Genomic DNA, 17,121 nt, shown 5'->3' with positions numbered 1-17,121 from the left:
AGGTTGACATTCTGTTGCGAACGCTTAAGAGTTTAACTTGTATTCTTGCCCAGACAGAAGGCCAGCCCACCACAGCCCACATCAACCAGTGTGGGAGTCTACAGAAGGAGCCAATTTTTATTTTCAAGAGGGAACACAGAGAATCTTCTTAAATTCCCAAACTTGGGATGAAATAGGACTAAATTACCATACCACATAGCCCAGAAGAGAGAAGCTTAGCAAAGGTTACATGGCAGATGTACTCAACTTCTTTTCCCCTTCAAAATGTATAAAGCACACTGCAGCCTACTTCCTCATGGTGCTTATTGATTTCAGACCAGTTCTCTATAGGTCTGTAAACCGAAGCCTGTGATTCCAAGGTTGTATTAACCTCTGTGAACTCGGGTTTCATTGTCTTTAAAGTGAGAGTAATAATATCTACCTCTTAAGGTTGTTGTGAGGTTTACAGATAAGATTTTAAAAATCATGATCATTAGTATTGCTAATGGACACAGCCAAAATTACTCCCAAATTGTAATTACTTAGGTTCTATAATTTGATGTCTCAATGAATTAATATGTCTGAAGAAAGACTAGGCTTGCTCAGCCTCTGGATGAATGTCAACCCAGAGGACCAAGCTTGAGGAGGCTTGCCTTTCCCTGGGGATGCTCCACATCCCAGTAACCTTAATCCACCCAACCAGCAAGCCCGCAGGGGCAGGAGTCATGTGATCTTGATTGTTAGTTAGGTCAATGGTTATATTCTTGTCTTACGACCAGTAAAGAGATGATCCCTGAAAAATTTTCTGTGTCAGAGTTTGATTCCTTTCCTGCTTATCTCCTTCTTTGGCTCAAACTTGATCCCTACTCTGTGCCTATGCTTATGGACAACACCTCCACTTGCCTTCAGAACTCAAATTCTCAGAATATGTGGGTATCTCCTGAAAATTCCATACATAGCCTGACTTCCAAATAGTGTCCCAGCCCTTTCCCTTAGGTTCTGTGTCTTATTCCTTGTCCTGTGAAAAGGAAATGATTGGAAATGACACTCTGGATTCTTACTGGAGCTATGCCCTTGAATCCCATGTATAATCATACACATATTCTGTCTTTATGAACTGGCTGCTCTGCATCAAGGTTTAGGTCTACAAAGCCCAAGGTACTCTGCCCACTCTTGTGTGAAGGCCAGTGTTTGATCTCCTCACATGCTCTGACATTGACAGCAAGACCTGGGATTTCAGAGAACCAATAGGCAGGCCATCCCACTGAATGGCAGGTTCATATCTTAGCTAAATCTGGGGCTTAAAATTTTGTCCCTGATGCTTTTACAAGAAGCCTGGTGATACATCTAGGCTTGATTCAGTTAGCTTTATTCCATTTATATTACATTTACTTCCACAGATAATTTGTGGCTGTGTATGGTCTTAACATACCTATAATAGAACCACCAAAGCTATGGTTTAAAAGGAAGGGTAAAGGTACAAAAAATAACCACTGCAGCAAACTAAGAACCATGTTATGAAATGGGGTAGACAAAGCTACATTAGGAATATAGGCTAAAAAGTCTCTGCAATTAACTCTTCAACTTAATGCTGGGTTTTCTAGGAGCCAAAATCATGCATTGTATAATTCTTCTTATCTAATAAAGAGAAACAGGTCATAAGAGGCAAAATGCTCATACTTCTAAACAAAGCATAATTTATTACAAGGATCTTCATATTTTAAACACTGAATAAAAAGAGTCATTTAATAAAAGCAAACACTTTCAGTCACATGCTAGTGGGAGAGATAGACAATAAGCCTTTATAATCCACTGTGAGAGTTGATTATAAACACTGAGAGAGTTGTCCTTGACTCTATGTGGTGTATGATATAATATTTCACAGATGCTGTTTTGAAGTCATGGCTCAAAACCCTCACTTCCTGTTCACAGACTAAGCCCCCACCCCAACTACTTCCCTTATCAGACATTCCAGAGTTAAGATATACACAGTCAACTGCTAGAGGTCCCTAGACTCACGGTCTTCCTGGGGGTTAGTGGAGTTATTCAAAATACCTAAACCCCAGGAAGACTGTGAGTTTAGCCTTACCACCCGCCCCACTTGCCACATATAGGGCTTCCCTGGTGGCTCAGATGGTAAAGAATTTGCCGGCAATGCGGGAGATGATGATGAAGTGAAGTTGCTCAGTCGTGTCTGACTCTTTGCAATCCCACTGACTGTAGCCTACCAGGCACCTCCGTCCATGGAATTTTCCAGGCAACAGTACTGGAGTGAGTTGCCATTTCCTTCTCCAGGGGATCATCCTAACCCAGGGATCGAATCCAGGTCTCCCACATTGCAGGCAGACACTATACCATCTGAGCCACCAGGGAGTTTTTATTTGGAGCTGTAAATAACAAAGGTTCTTGTCATCTATCTGAGTGTCTTTACATTGTGTCCCACCATTGAAGGCATCTATAAATCTTATAAAACTGGTGACAAATGTGGACTCTAAGTATGAGAACAGATCTGGAAAGTCTCCTCAGAGAAGGTTATTCTAACCTTTGCCTTGAAAGACAGAAGTCAGGTGAGGAGAGTTAGAGACAAAATAAATGAGAAAGGAGAAAGCGTTGACTTGCACTCTAACCCAGGAACAAGTATGGGCAGAAACAGGGAGTGTCTGACAGATGGAACACTAAGACCAAGGTGTAGGAATGTGGAAGCTTCTGGCACACTTTACATACTACAAATTTTCAGTGTGTCTGAGCCTGGAATATGAAATGCAGAGTCACAATGTGGCAAGTAAGACAGAAGTAACAAAGAGTCAGACCCTGAAGCACCTTGTAAACCATAGTACAGATTTTGGGTTAATTCTAAAAGCTATAGAGAAACAAAGGTTTTAAGGATGGTAAAATAATTTTTAAGTTATAGTTTCAAAAGATATTTCTGGCATTAGTTTAGATAATTGATTGAAGGGATCAGTTATGAAGAATGATATCAGAAAAGAAGCAATTACAGTAAATCTTTCTGTAAGAAATAATGAGGACATGAATGAAAGTAGTCACAGTGAAGCCAGCTCTTTGGGGGCTGTTGAGGAGAAACTGCCCATTGGTTTTACTAGAGAGCTTGATGTGAGGAGGAAGAGAGAGGAGGAGTCATGAGTAACTTCAGATACACTAGACTGCCCTGGAAAAAGGGTGATCTGAGCTGTCCTCACTACTCAGAGAAGAAGAAATTTGGGAGGTGGAGGGTAGGAAAGAAGATATATTTAATTTTAGGTCCACTAAGTTTCCAATGCTCGAGACTCCCTCAATGAGAGCCTCAGATCCTCAATAAGGTCTTCAGGCAGTAGCTGGATCTCTGGGTTCAGAGAACAAGGAGAGTGACCTGATTTAGTAATATTGATGTGGGCCTCATCCATATATAGCTAATTAGAGTGGGTAAAGTTTTGCCAGTGGATATGATCACAGAGGAAGGAGTGAAGAAATGGCCAAAACCAGAACTCTGAAGATCTAAAAAATTTTGGAGTTCGACAGAGGGGAAAGACTGTATGAGAAAGATTAGGGAGTCATCACAGAGATAGAAGAGAACCAAGAGAAAGCTGTTTCCTACAATATAAAGAGGAGAGAAAGTCAGGAAGAAAGGAAGGAGCAGTCATTACTTTCAGGATGTTAAACAGAATGCTTGAAAAGTATTCCTTGAAATTATCAGTGGACAATGTATGAACGAGCCTGGCAAAAGTAGTTTTAGGGAGGAGATTTGTTTTAAGATAGAGAACCTTGCTCCTAATATGCCCTTCTTTCTCTTCTATCATCAACATCTTTCTCTCTATCTTAAAATAAAACTCCCCTCTAAAGCTAGTTTTGCCAGGGTTATCCATACATTATCCATTGAGAGTTTCAAGGAACACTTTTCAGTTGTTTCACTTAAACTTTGAATGTAATAACCTCTCCTTCCTTCCTGACATTTTCTCCTCTGTGGATTACAAGACACAACTCTCTCCCAGCTCCCTTCCATTTCTGTGATGACTCCATAAACTCTTTCATATAAAGAAGCCTGGGTGCCCAAGAACTGATGCCCTCGAACTGTGATGCTGGAGAAGACTCTTTGATCCTTAGACAGCAAGGAGATCAAACCAGTCAATCCTAAAGTAAATCAACCCTGAAATTCATTGGAAGGACTGATAGTGAAATTGAAGCTCCAATATTTTAGCCACCTGATGTGAATAGCTGACTCATTGGAAAAGACACTGATGATGGGAAAGATTGAGGGTAGGAAGAGAAAGAGGCAACAGAGGATGAGATGACTGGATGGCATCATTGACTCAATAGACAAGTTTGAGCAAACTCCAAGACAGTGAAGGAGAGAGAGGCCTGGCGTGCTGCTGTTCATGGGGTCACAAAGAGTTGGACACAATTTAGTGACTGAACAACAATAGTCTTTTCCTTCCATGCACCTCGAAAATTTTGAGCAAGGTACTAAGGTGGGGCAGGATGGGATTAGCTTGAAATAACATCAGCATGCTTTCCTTCTCAGTGTTGAGAGTTATTAATAATACCAAAAGTTCTAGATGGGAGTAAAAGCTGGATGGGCTCTTAGCTGAAAATTTCTGTTTTCTCTGCAAAATGCAAGGAATGCATACCTTAAGAGATTTTGAAATCACTGAATTAAAAAAAAAATGCCTCTATGATTATTGTTGTTAGAAAATGCAAACCTAGTTTAAACCATGTAGCTCTTGTCAGTCACTAGAACACTATAATAGGTTACCAGATTTGGATTTAAGTGTTATGCTCATATCTGGTATTTGCAAGCACTTAATCCTTTCGCTTCTTTTAGATGGAGGCAGTCCTATTTTATGTTTCATGTCATTTTGCCCTTTAGACCCTGTGAAAATGCATAAGCTGCCTAAAGCTTGTTGCCTCCAGTGCTTTTGGAAACAGGGAGATATAAATCTTCAACCCAGTGATAAATGAGAATATTTTACCATACAATGAAAATATAGTTTCGAATATTGGTTTAAAACTCCAAAATGCAAAAAAAGAAAGAAAGAAAAGTGAAACAGGGAGTTGTTGAAAGAATGGGGGTGGGGTGGAAGTGTGGTCCAAAAGGTAGAGGATATATGTATGCACATGGTTGACTTACTTCATGGTATAGCAAACACTAACACAACATTGTAAAGCAATCATATTCCAGTAAAAAAAAAAAAAGAATCAATGTATGTTTGCTAAGAAGCTAGCAACCAAGATGCCCAAAGAAAGCCATCTGAACACCAAAGTAAGCTTATAATAATAACTATAGTGTCTGACTCTTCATAATTTTATTTAGTCTGGTGGCTCACCAGGTCAAGAATCCACCCGCAATGTGGGAGACCTGGGTTTGATCCCTGGGTCTAAAAGATCCCCTGGAGAAAGGAACAATTACCCACTCCAGTTTCTGGCCTGGATAGTTCCATGGACTGTATAGTCCATGGGATTGCAAAAAGTCGGACATGACTGAGTGACTTTCACACAGCCAACTGCAAGTATATAACTAATACCAATATCACGATCAAATTTTTACTGATTATTTGCTGTGTGTCAGGCACTGCACTAAGGATTTTACCTGTGCTGTAATTTTTCCTCACCAATCCCTACATGTGGAGAAATGGAATAATTGAACAGTTAAGTGAAAGTCCAAAGTCACACATGTCTTATATGGGATAACTACGTGGTAAAGTTACTATTGCTATCCTGAAAAATTGACACCTTTTCCCCCACGAAATGCTGTTTTAAGATTAGCATTATTTTTCTCAAAATCCTAAATTCTGTTCTCTATTTTCATAAACAATTTAGAGAGAAGTTGCTGTACTTTTAGTTGCACACAATACATAATCTCCCATTTGTAGCATCTTTGTGTATTGAATGGGTGCTCTGATTGTGGGAAAATAAGAAAAATGGATAAATAATAATTATAAACTGCTGATCCAAGCCATCATTTACTGAACTTTGATTATGTGCCAGGTATTGTTTTAATCTCTTCATATTTTCATTCATCCCATACAAGGGGTATCCTGTAATGCACTATGAAATTATTTAGGGAACATAGGAAAACAAAACTATTTAGTGCTTAAAAGTAGGATTTTTTTATTTTATTTGATACAACATACCTTATGAAAATCTTACTGTTAAAAATATTTTACAAATATAACTATAAAAAATTCCTATAGATGCTTAAGAAGGAAGATCTATGAATATACTTTCCAAATAGAGAGAAAGAAGAAAAGAAAAGGCAACTGGAAAGGATGAAGACCCATGTGCTAACATTTTATCACATTGTCCTGTTTTAATTTTGGATACGGAAGGTAGATTTTATCATACTGCTCAGTTCAAGGAAAATTCTTATCACTCTCCATTCCTTGGAAGGGCCGCTCTTATTTCATTTTTAACCCCAGAATACACTATTAGTCTCCCCCATTCCCCATCCTAGTGTATTTAATACAACCCTCTTTATAAGGCTTATGCCCTTGTACAATGTATAATGTTGATTTTTGTGAGTTATTATACTGGTCTTATTAGGTATAGACATAGATAGATGAGGAAAGAGATAAAGATGATAGGGACTCTAAAGATCAGAGATTAAAAAACCAGGCCAAGATCATGCTAAGCTGCCTCAGTCGTGTCTGACTCTTTTCGACAATATAGAGTATAGCCCACAAATCACACAACTGTTATATGATGCAGTAGAATTCAGACCTCAGTCTGTCTCTACCTAAAACTGTCAGTCTTACCTTCCCAAGTCTGAAGACTATAGAAAAACTGTAGAAAAGGAAAGATTTCTAAATGCATTCCTACAACCCATTAAATTTGGGAAAAGGTTTTGAATTGGGTTAATCATCAACAAAATGGATAACAACTTGGAAAGTTAATGATTTTTTTCAAGGCCACAGATGGGCACAAGGAGGGCAGGAGAGTCGTGTTCCCTAAATTCAACTTTGGAGAATTAAATTTATCACCTAGCACAAAAAAGTGATTAATATTGCGAGGGCGATGAATTTGATAATGACTGAGAGATGCCATCCACCTGACAAACTAAACAATTTTTTTAACCTGACATAGCCCTATTCAAGACATCAACTGTCATATGAAATGAATTCTGTTTCTAATTTGTCTTCATAAATAATGCAATTAATTGAAAGGTAGTTACAATGAAAGTCTTTAACTTTTTTCATCTCCAATTTGAGGGCAATCTCTTTGCATTCCCTAGAAAGAATCTTCCACTCTGTTTATCAAATAAAACCTAGACATCATGGATCAGAACACTGAGATCAAAAACAAAAGAATCTATTATGTGAAGATCACCACATCTAACTGTGTTCTCAATCCTTTTCTATGGTTGCTGCTGCTGCTGCTAAGTCACTTCAGTTGTGCCCGACTCTGTGAGACCCCAAAGATGGCAGCCCACCAGGTTCTTCTGTCCATGGGATTCTCCAGGCAAGAATACTGGAGTGGGTTGCCATTTCCTTCTCCAAATGTGTGCATGCATGCTAAATCACTTCAGTTGTGTCTGACTCTGTATGACCCAATGGACAGCAGACCACCAGGTCCCTCTGTCCGCGGGATTCTCTAGGCAAGAAGACTAAGGTTAGTGTTATCTTAATATGTGAAACATAAAAATCCGATGAAAGAAAGTATATTCAAGCTCAAAATTTTACCAAGAATATCTGTTTATCAAGCTTCCAGGCTGTACATCTACCCTCTTTATGACACCTAATTTCTGTTTATTTAGAATTAAAATATGACCTCTGATTCTACTATGTTTCACATTTCCACACACAGAAATACCTTTGGTTTACAGCCTCCAGGTAACCTTACTTCTTCCTTTCCCCTAACTCATTTTGTGAGAACAAAAAGGAACCATTGAACAAAAACAGTTCCTGACCATTTCCAGCAAGTGGAAATAAAGAGTTTTTGTATTGAAGACTAAAATAATTAAAATGTTGTTTATCTGAGGTTTCTCTGTGCAGACACCAGTGATTCCATTTGCTTATGTGTGAGTACACATGTTAATAAACCCATGTGCTGAAGGCATGAAAGAGAGGTAAGAGAACTATGCAAGCATTAAAACTTTCAATCATTTAATTATTTCACCCCTCTGAGAAGGCTAATTTCAACAAATATAGCAGAAGAAGGACATGACTATGAATGGAGATTTGAGCTGAGCATTTTTAACAAGGTTGTTACAAAAAATAGAAAGATAAAGACTTTGTGAGGTACAACAAATTATAGCCAAAATCTTACAAGTTACTTTAAATGCAAATTACACAGCTAAATACAGAAAATTTGGGTAATTAAATTATTTCGGTATCTAGCCACTGGCTGCTAAAAAATATACACTGGCGATAAAAGGAGTTTAGTCTACATTATCCTTACTTATTTTTAGTCATATCTACTAAAATCTGCCTGTCAACAATGGGAAAATCTGCAAAGCTATCAAATATAATGTATTTTTTGTCCAGGGTCCAAAAGCTAGAAATACTGCAAGTTTGAATTTTTTCCCCAACAAGCAAATACATCTGAGTAAAGTTCTTCTATTTTTTTACATTCTGTTATGATAACAGCCTGGAGAAGGAAATGGCAACCCACTTCAGTATTCTTGCCTAGAGAACCTGTGGACAGAGGAGCCTGGTGGGCTGCCATCTATGGGGTCGCACAGAGTCGGACACGACTGAAGTGACTTAGCAGCAGCATGATAATAACTAACATTTAACTAATACTTGCCAGATATTTTACACGTATCAACTTTTGTCTAAAGGTAGAATTAAATGGAGATAGACTGGAGAAGGGGGAATAAAGGAGAAAAGAGAAGTGCATTAGTCTGCTTGGGCTTCTGTAACAAAATACCCCAGCCTGGGTGGCCTAATTAATTTTCTCACAGTTTTGGAGGTTGGAAAGTTCAAGGTCAAGGTTCTTGTATGGTTTGGTTTCTGGTAAGTGATCTCTTCCTGGCTTCAGATGGCTGCCATTCAGTCAGATCCTGGTATGGTGGGGAGCCCGATCTCCCTGGTGTCTCTTCTTATTCAAACACCTACCCCATCATGAGATCTTCCACGTGTATGAGCTTATCTAAATCTAATTATTTTCCAAAGGCTCTACCTCCAAACACCATCACGTTGAAACTTGGGGCTTTAAAACATGCATTTGAGGGACATAGTTCAGTCCATAGTGATGAAAGAAGATAATCGAAAGTCAGAACGAGGTAACAAGAATGTAAGTACAGAGAGGCAGCAGTCAAAGGTGAAAATTGTGCTGTCAAGAAGTCAAGAGGAAGATTTAGAAAAATGAGTGGTTAACAGTGTCAGAGGCCATTGAAAAAGGCATGGAAAAGACTCCTGTGAAAGCTGATAATTAGAAGGTCATTAGTGTCTTTCATTTGGTCTGAAGCCCAGCTACACACATATAACACTATATGGTATAATGTGTCATTAAGGCAACACTAAATTATATGGTATTAGAAGAAAAAGAAGGAATGCTTTTGGCTGGGGTCACCTGAGAAGGCTTAACAGGCCAATTGACATTGAACATGGAACTTAGTAAGCAGAGTTTTGACGGGTGGAGACATGCGGGTTAGAGTCTAGGTTGAGTAAGGTAAGGTGTGGAAGCAGACAAGGACATAACTTACTTGCAGAACTGAGTGTAGTCAGGTTTATTGCAGCATATGATAGAAATATAAGAGAGAAGTGATAAATTTGTACTTACAGGGTGATAATATAAGGTGGATTTCTTTCATCAATAGCTGTCATGAAAATACATTATTTTAACCCTGAGCTAAAATAGGATGTAAGAATTTCATTTCATAGTACCTTTATGGTTTTTCTTAGTCTTTTAAAATATTTATCAGAAATTATTTTAAAGCATTTGAAAACAAGTGAACTTAGATTTTCCTGAAAATTAATTTCCTTTATTTTCAGAGTAAAATTTACTTGATTTCTTTGGATCTCTGACCTTTCATCTCTAAAGTAGACTAGGCTGGATTAGTCTTGAATTCCTCCAAAATATGATTCTATGATATAGAAAATAGTATTTTCAAAAAAGGACCAGAATATAATTATTGTTTTTATTAAGAACATTTAAGTTAAACTAGATATAAAATTCTCACACACTGTTTGCATGTGGGACTTCCTAAAGTCTAAGTTCTTTAAATACTTTTCAAATAAAATACAAGCTCTTTAAAATAATTATTCCACAGAATCCAGTGGAATTTAAAAAATACAGGTTAACAGTAATAATAAGTTAGTAATTTGGGGAACTCCATAATATTAAATGCTTTAGAGATTCAGTAACTTTGTCATTTTGTCCAATTTCTACATTTACCACATGAGGAATACAGGATGAAGAGAGATTAAGTGACTTGCTAAAGAACACACGACAACTTGGAGTCCACTGTGCCACTGTTTCCAGTCCATAGATGAGAGTCAATGGTGGATTAATATGAATATTCCTGTTTTTCAGATGATTGCTAAATCTAGTTTCTATTTTTTTAGCTGTTGGTTTCCAAGTAAAGGGAAATTTAAAAGTATATGAATTATTTGGTAATATCTGTGTTAATGGAGAATACTGATAGCAAAGCAAATCTAATTGCAAATACTGATAGCAAAGCCAAAATTTTATTTTGACTGCTTTCCCATGCTGGGTTTGGGCCCTTCATCAACCAGGTGTAACTGAGCTGCCCAAGGTCATGCACTTAGACTTCTGGTCCAGAATTCCATTATAAAGGAAGTTATAAGGAGAAGCGGTCATTCACAAGCTTTGCCTCACATGTGACAGAGTTGTGTGACTGTATCATTATATAATAGTATCATGGAATCCTCCTACATATACACCTTTTAAAGAAGCACCATCTTAAGGCAAAAGTATATAAGAGATATTCTGAAGCATTATAGATGTCTTCAAAAATCTGATGAAAACAATAAGCCCTTACCACCAGAAAAATGGCATGCACTCCAAAAATTTGCAAACAAATTCAGGTACTCAAACTGAGGGTCACTGAGGCCAAGATTCCAGTTTTACTGGGATCATATTTTATCAGCAGTCCAGGCAGTACTATATGGGGAGCCAAGTGGCCTGTACACTGTAGCTGGATATTATGGACACCCTCTCTTAACACCACTTTGTATAACTTTATCTGGCAGAGGCTGACCAGTAACTGCTGGCCATATGTCACCACAAGTGCACAGCCCTTAGAGACAGCATGCTTTCTTGAAATGAAGTCATCTTAAACTCTGTAAGGGTTTGGAGTACAAGAAGTTTGCTGTAGCTGTGATTAAGAGAAAGTGCAAAAAACACCAGAGGCTCAAAAATTCACACTAACCTAAGCCTCCGACTGATGGGCAGAAGGGGGCAAAGGAAGAGAAAGAAGGTAGGGAGGAGGGAAGAAATGAAGACACCTAATTTCAAGTACTCTAAGTAGTGGAATCATAAAATTCCATAACTTCACCTTCTCCTCTGCGACTCTGCCCCAGGTCATGATGAATTTCTGTCTACTACAATATCCTGATAAGCATTAGCTACCATTCTCAGTTTCTTGCCAGGTAAAAAATTCCCCAAGGGGATGTGAGCTAATTTAATTTTCTTGTGTTTTAAAATATCTGACCCTTCTTACAATATTACTCAAATAGGAGCCAATGTAAGACTCAGTTCTCTATAGAACATTCTTTCTTTCAAAACAAATAAGCAAACAAACAGTTCTTATCCTCCAGCTCACATTATGAGTATTTAACTACAAAGTGCTTAAATTCTTCTTGAGTTTGTTTTAACAAGACTGCTGTAGTTGTGTCAACTGAGATTTTTAGGACCATTCTTTGAAACCAAAATTTCAATATATTCATAGCAGAGAAGCATGAAAATTTGCATAAAGGTCACTTCCTGGGCTCTCAATCCAGTCCTTCTGTAGAATGAGATCCAACGGGTGAAAAGCTTTAAAATGATGCAATCATGAAATCTATATTTCTCGTTAACTTAGTTTTTAATTTGTACACTGTGTTGAAATTCTGCACAAAAGAGGATCAGTCTGTGGAGCTGCAAATACTCTATTGCTAGTGCTGCGTCGCTTCAGTCACGTCCCACCCTGTGCGGCCCCAGGGACTGTAGCCCATCAGCTTCTCGTCCATGGGATTCTCCAGGCAAGAATACTGGAGTGGGTTGCCATGCCCTCCTCCAGAGATGAGGACGATGCTCTTGCCATAGTATCCATGTATTTGTACAATAGAAATTGGCTTTTAAGGAATAGAAACAGAAAAGATAAACCATAATATTCTTATCCAAGTCTACTTTTGACCTGATCTCACTGAAACAAAAACTGAAAACTTCCAGAGAGATGATGGTGAGGAACAAGGAAAGAGCTTAATGATTTTACTAAGAAATAGATAATAACTGCTAGAGTTTAGAAAATTAATTATACCTGAAAAAGTACTTTAGTTGGGTACTAGAGTGTTTATTTTGCCTTATTGCAAAAATCAGATATCATAGATTTATATAATGCATTACTTTGCAAAGTATTTTTATATCAGACACAAAAATTCACCAAGTCAACCTTTACTGATAAATGCCACATCTGCAGGTATTAGTAATCCTGTTCTGAAACGTTTTGTGCCTGAGAGAAGTTAGAGCGGCAGTTCAAGGATGCACCAGCTGACATCCTTACAGGTTGGGGCTGGAGATGGAGATGGGAAAGGGATTCCTATTGCAACAAGCAGTCAAGTTGCAAAAAAGATGAGAGTAGTTCAGGGACTAAATAAGTATACATGAGTTGCTGTCCCACTAGGGTGCTTGCTGTAGACACAGTTATCACGATACTGAGTTCCCTGGCTACTATCTATGATATGGCTTCTATCTGCACGTTCACTCAACTTTGGAAAAGTCCTTTTTTGCTCCCCAAACCTCTATTCTCTCATATCAAAATCAGATCTTGACTAGGATATCTTTACCTGTTTCCTCTGGCTTTCTCTCATTTCCTATAAGATATGTTACAAAAAAGAGAGAGTATATACTATGAAGTTAAGCAAAACTGGCTGTTTTCTCTTTGAAACCTCATAATTATAGAATATTCATAAAATGCTAATAATTTTGAGTAAATGGGCAAGCTAACAAGCCCTATACCAATTAAACCAGCAATTAAATGTTGTTGTATAGCATGCTACTTTTTCAATGTAATAGATATTTTTTAAAGGGACCTGGAGATGAAATCAAAATGTGCTAGATGCCATCTGAGGATCATCATTCAATGAAAAAACACTTCAGTTAAAAGAACATTTATAAATCATACAGGAAGCACTGTGTTTTAAAAGTTTTTTTTCCTGTGTACAAAGTCATTTTAGCAAATTTATAAAATTCAGAAATATACCAAGTTAAAATAATAATTCTACCACACCAAACTGATATCTAAGAACATTCTGATACACAATAAGTATATAGTAACCTCAGATTTAATGTGTGTAGTTTTAACTATTCTTGAGCAACCATAAGCTCCTTGGTGTATAATCTGTTATAATTTTTGCTATTATAATCACAAGTCCAATTCTGAATCTGGTTTGAAATGAGTGAGCATTGTAACTAGTGACTGTTATAGCCTCCTCTCTTAATTGATGGTCTGTGCTGAACTGACATATAAGCAACAACTAATAAATTTATACTCTACTACATGTGGCAGAAAAGATGCCCTATGGAAATAGTCACACATTTGGAAATCCAAGTTTTGCCTGTGAATGTTAATTTCTCTATTTCCTTCCCCATCTTTTTAGTCTTTTAATAGCAAGATATCTTTTCTTTTTATTCTAAGAGAGAGAATTGTACTTGAACAGTGTCAGCGTCTATAGGTATTTTTACAATAGAAAAACCTTTTCTTCCTGCCCCTACAAGAGCAGGTCGATTTTTATTGAAAACGACTTCAAGTTGGTTCTAATATTTACTCACTTATGCAGGTGCGTTCATCAGCATGGAGTCTGCATCCCGTATCACATTCACAGTGGAAGGTGCCCAGAGTGTTAATACAGCGCTGCTGGCAGCCTCCATTCACCACTGCACATTCATCGACATCTAGAGGAGGAAGACAGATGGCCAGGATTACAATGTCATTCCAATGTCAGCTTCATAGAAGTGGTACAATATTTGTTTGATACACAGTATGTGTTTTATTGTGCAAAGGCACCATCTCTGTTGCCACAAATCTTTGCCTGTTTGATCCATTTTACTCCACAGTATAAACAAGAAAATGTAGACAGAAACTTTATTGAGCTTTTTAAAGCCTAGCCACGATGAGCATAGGGACTGTTTCACAATTTTCTATTCTTTACATCCTGATTAATTAGACAGATCCGAGATATAGATATGTCCTTAGGGAAGGAAACCTGGAGGGGAGAATTACAATGAGCTACTTACTCTATCTGGAGCAGCACAGACGAGTAGATAAACACATATTATTGGTCTGATGCTGCTGAAAAAAGTCAGTAATAAAGTTAAGACCTTGACTCTCCTTATGTGCTACGGTGGACATGAAGGCAGAGCTAGATAAATTCAAATAAAGCCATGGTTTGGAGTTCTTAAAAACACATCAATACATTTGCTCCATTGACTCAGCTTCTTCCTTATCACTCAAGGTTTCATTCTCTGAAATACTTACTATGCTTATGCATGAAGTGATATTAATTTAGAATAAATAGAAAGAGGTCAAGACTCATGGTCACCGATGTGTTTGGATCAGTCAAATTCATGATAAACGAAGATAGTATTTGTCTTCCTTTGAAAAGGAACATCAATTTCTCTTTCAGAACCTATGTTTTCTTGTATCCTATACAGTCAGTACTTACACATCTAAAATCACAAGCAGACAACCACAAACATAGGTCAGGTCTTTCAGATAATCAGTGAAATAAGAGCTTCTAAATTTTCTTGTTTGGAGAATCTATTTGTGACGTGTCAAAGTAAAAATCAGGCAGCAGTCAAGATCTAGTATGCATGTGTCTCATGCAGATAATGTCCCTGAGTCCCCTGCCCCCAGTTCAATTCCAGCAAAGAATGTGGAGTATGAATACTCTTCACTAAAACATGTATCATAATAGATAATTAGCTTTACATTGAGTGAGACTTAATTCCACAGGGCAGGACCTTTATTTAAGACATCAATATTGGGAAGGAATACTATTGCAGTGTCTTATCATAGGACCTTGAAATCCTAATGGATATTTTGTACTGTGGTAAAAATTAGGGCATTTGTACTGAGGGAAGAAAAAGAATTTCCTTTTACTTGGCATTTTTTTATGAAAAATAAGAAAAACATAAATCACAAAATGAGTCTCACATTTAAAAACAACTAGTTTACTGTATTTTCCTTCTAAAATTAGATATTCTGGATTAATTTCTGCTATTTTTTAAAGGAATCTTATATTAGAGATAAGAACTATGGACTTTTCATAGTATTAGAATTTTTATTAAATTTTGAGCCTGTGATTATCAAAACACTAAGTTTTTCCATATAAACCAACACCAAATCAGAATTCTCCATTTGTTACTCATACTTTGTGCAGGACTTTAATATTTATGCTAGCTAAATTTTTATTCTTTCTAGCTTTAGGGTGTTGCTCCACAAGGTTGAGATATAATTTTGAATCTTAGTTCTGTCAGCCACTGAATTAGATCTCCTTCCCAGGTTTTTTATTTTAAACATACAAATAAAACTCTTAATTCTCAAGAGTCATATGTTTTCCCAACAACGATCAACACTTCAGCATTTGCAATCATCAAAAATTTTCATAATATATCATATATATATAGATAGATAGACATATATATATATATGCACGTGTGTGTGTGTGCTCAGTAGTGTCCAGCTCTTTGTGAACTCATGGGTTGTAGCCCGCCAGGCTCCTCTGTCCATGGGATTCTCCAGGCAAGAAAACTGAAGCCGGTTGCCATTTCCTTCTCCACATACATAAGTATTATAAATTAAAATGTCTTAAAAAGTGTGCACAGATAAAATGATGACTGCTGAGGGAAGGAAGGCATGTAGATTGGGTGGGTACAGGATAAGTGTGTTGGACAAGAAAGTTTATCCACATCTATAATGTTCTGTTTCTTTCACAAGAAAGGTTTTCAGGTATTACATGCATATTAAAAAGGAATTTTAAAGAAAGAAGCATAATAAGACGACCTCCCTTCCTGCTCAAGCTTCAGTAATTTTCTGACAAAAGAAATCAAGTAAATGAACAATAAAAAAAATCACTGGGCTCACTTCAAAGATTAGAGTGGACATTGATTTCAAGGATGAGTCCTCTTTCACTATGTTTTAGTGTGTTCATATTCTGAATCTACCCCCAGAACTATAATTAAAGTGCCATAATATATTAGAATATATATAACACAGAGATCAAATTGCCAACATCCACTGGATCATCGAAAAAGCAAGAGAGTACCAGAAAAACATCTATTTCTGCCTTATTGACTATGCCAAAGCCTTTGATTGTGTGGATCACAATAAACTGTGGAAAATTCTGAAAGAGATGGGAATACCAGACCATCTGACCTGTCTCTTGAGAAACCTGTATGCAGGTCAGGAAGCAACAGTTAGAACTGGACATGGAACAACAGACTGGTTCCAAATAGGAAAAGGAGTACGTCAAGGCTGTATATTGTCACCCTGCTTATTTAACTTCTATGCAGAGTACATCATGAGAAACGCTGGGCTGGAAGAAATACAAGCTGGAGTCAAGACTGCCGGGAGAAATATCAATAACCTCAGATATGCAGATGACACCACCCTTATGGCAGAAAGTGAAGAAGAACTAAAGAGCCTCTTGATGAAAGTGAAAGAGGAGAGTGAAAGAGTTGGCTTAAAGCTCAACATTCAGAAAACTAAGATCATGGCATCTGGTCCCATTACTTCATGGGAAATAGATGGGGAAACAGTGGAAACAGTGTCAGACTTTATTTTTGGGGGGCTCCAAGATCACTGCTGATGGTGATTGCAGCCATGAAGTTAGGAGACACTTACTCCTTGGAAGGAAGGTTATGGCCAACCTAGATAGCATATTTAAAAGCAAAGACATTACTTTGCCAACAAAGGTCCATCTAGTCAAGGCTATGGTTTTTCCAGTGGTCATGTGTGGATGTGAGAGTTGGACGGTGAAGAAAGCT

At 37.5% G+C, this 17,121-nt stretch overlaps 1 long non-coding RNA gene across 1 annotated transcript in view; it reads right to left on the bottom strand.

The window, feature by feature from the left end:
• Positions 1–17,121, bottom strand: part of LOC145538557 (uncharacterized) — a 119,252-nt gene that overhangs the window by 30,280 nt on the left and 71,851 nt on the right. The window contains exon 3 of the long non-coding RNA XR_014077013.1: positions 13,906–14,028. This is a non-coding gene — a long non-coding RNA (uncharacterized LOC145538557). The remainder of the gene's footprint in view (positions 1–13,905; positions 14,029–17,121) is intronic.

This window comes from Giraffa tippelskirchi, chromosome 2 (assembly GCF_054371585.1).
Source record: "Giraffa tippelskirchi isolate mGirTip1 chromosome 2, T2T-mGirTip1v1.2.pri, whole genome shotgun sequence".
Taxonomy (NCBI): Eukaryota; Metazoa; Chordata; class Mammalia; order Artiodactyla; family Giraffidae; genus Giraffa; species Giraffa tippelskirchi.
This window is presented reverse-complemented; position numbering and strand designations above follow the sequence as displayed.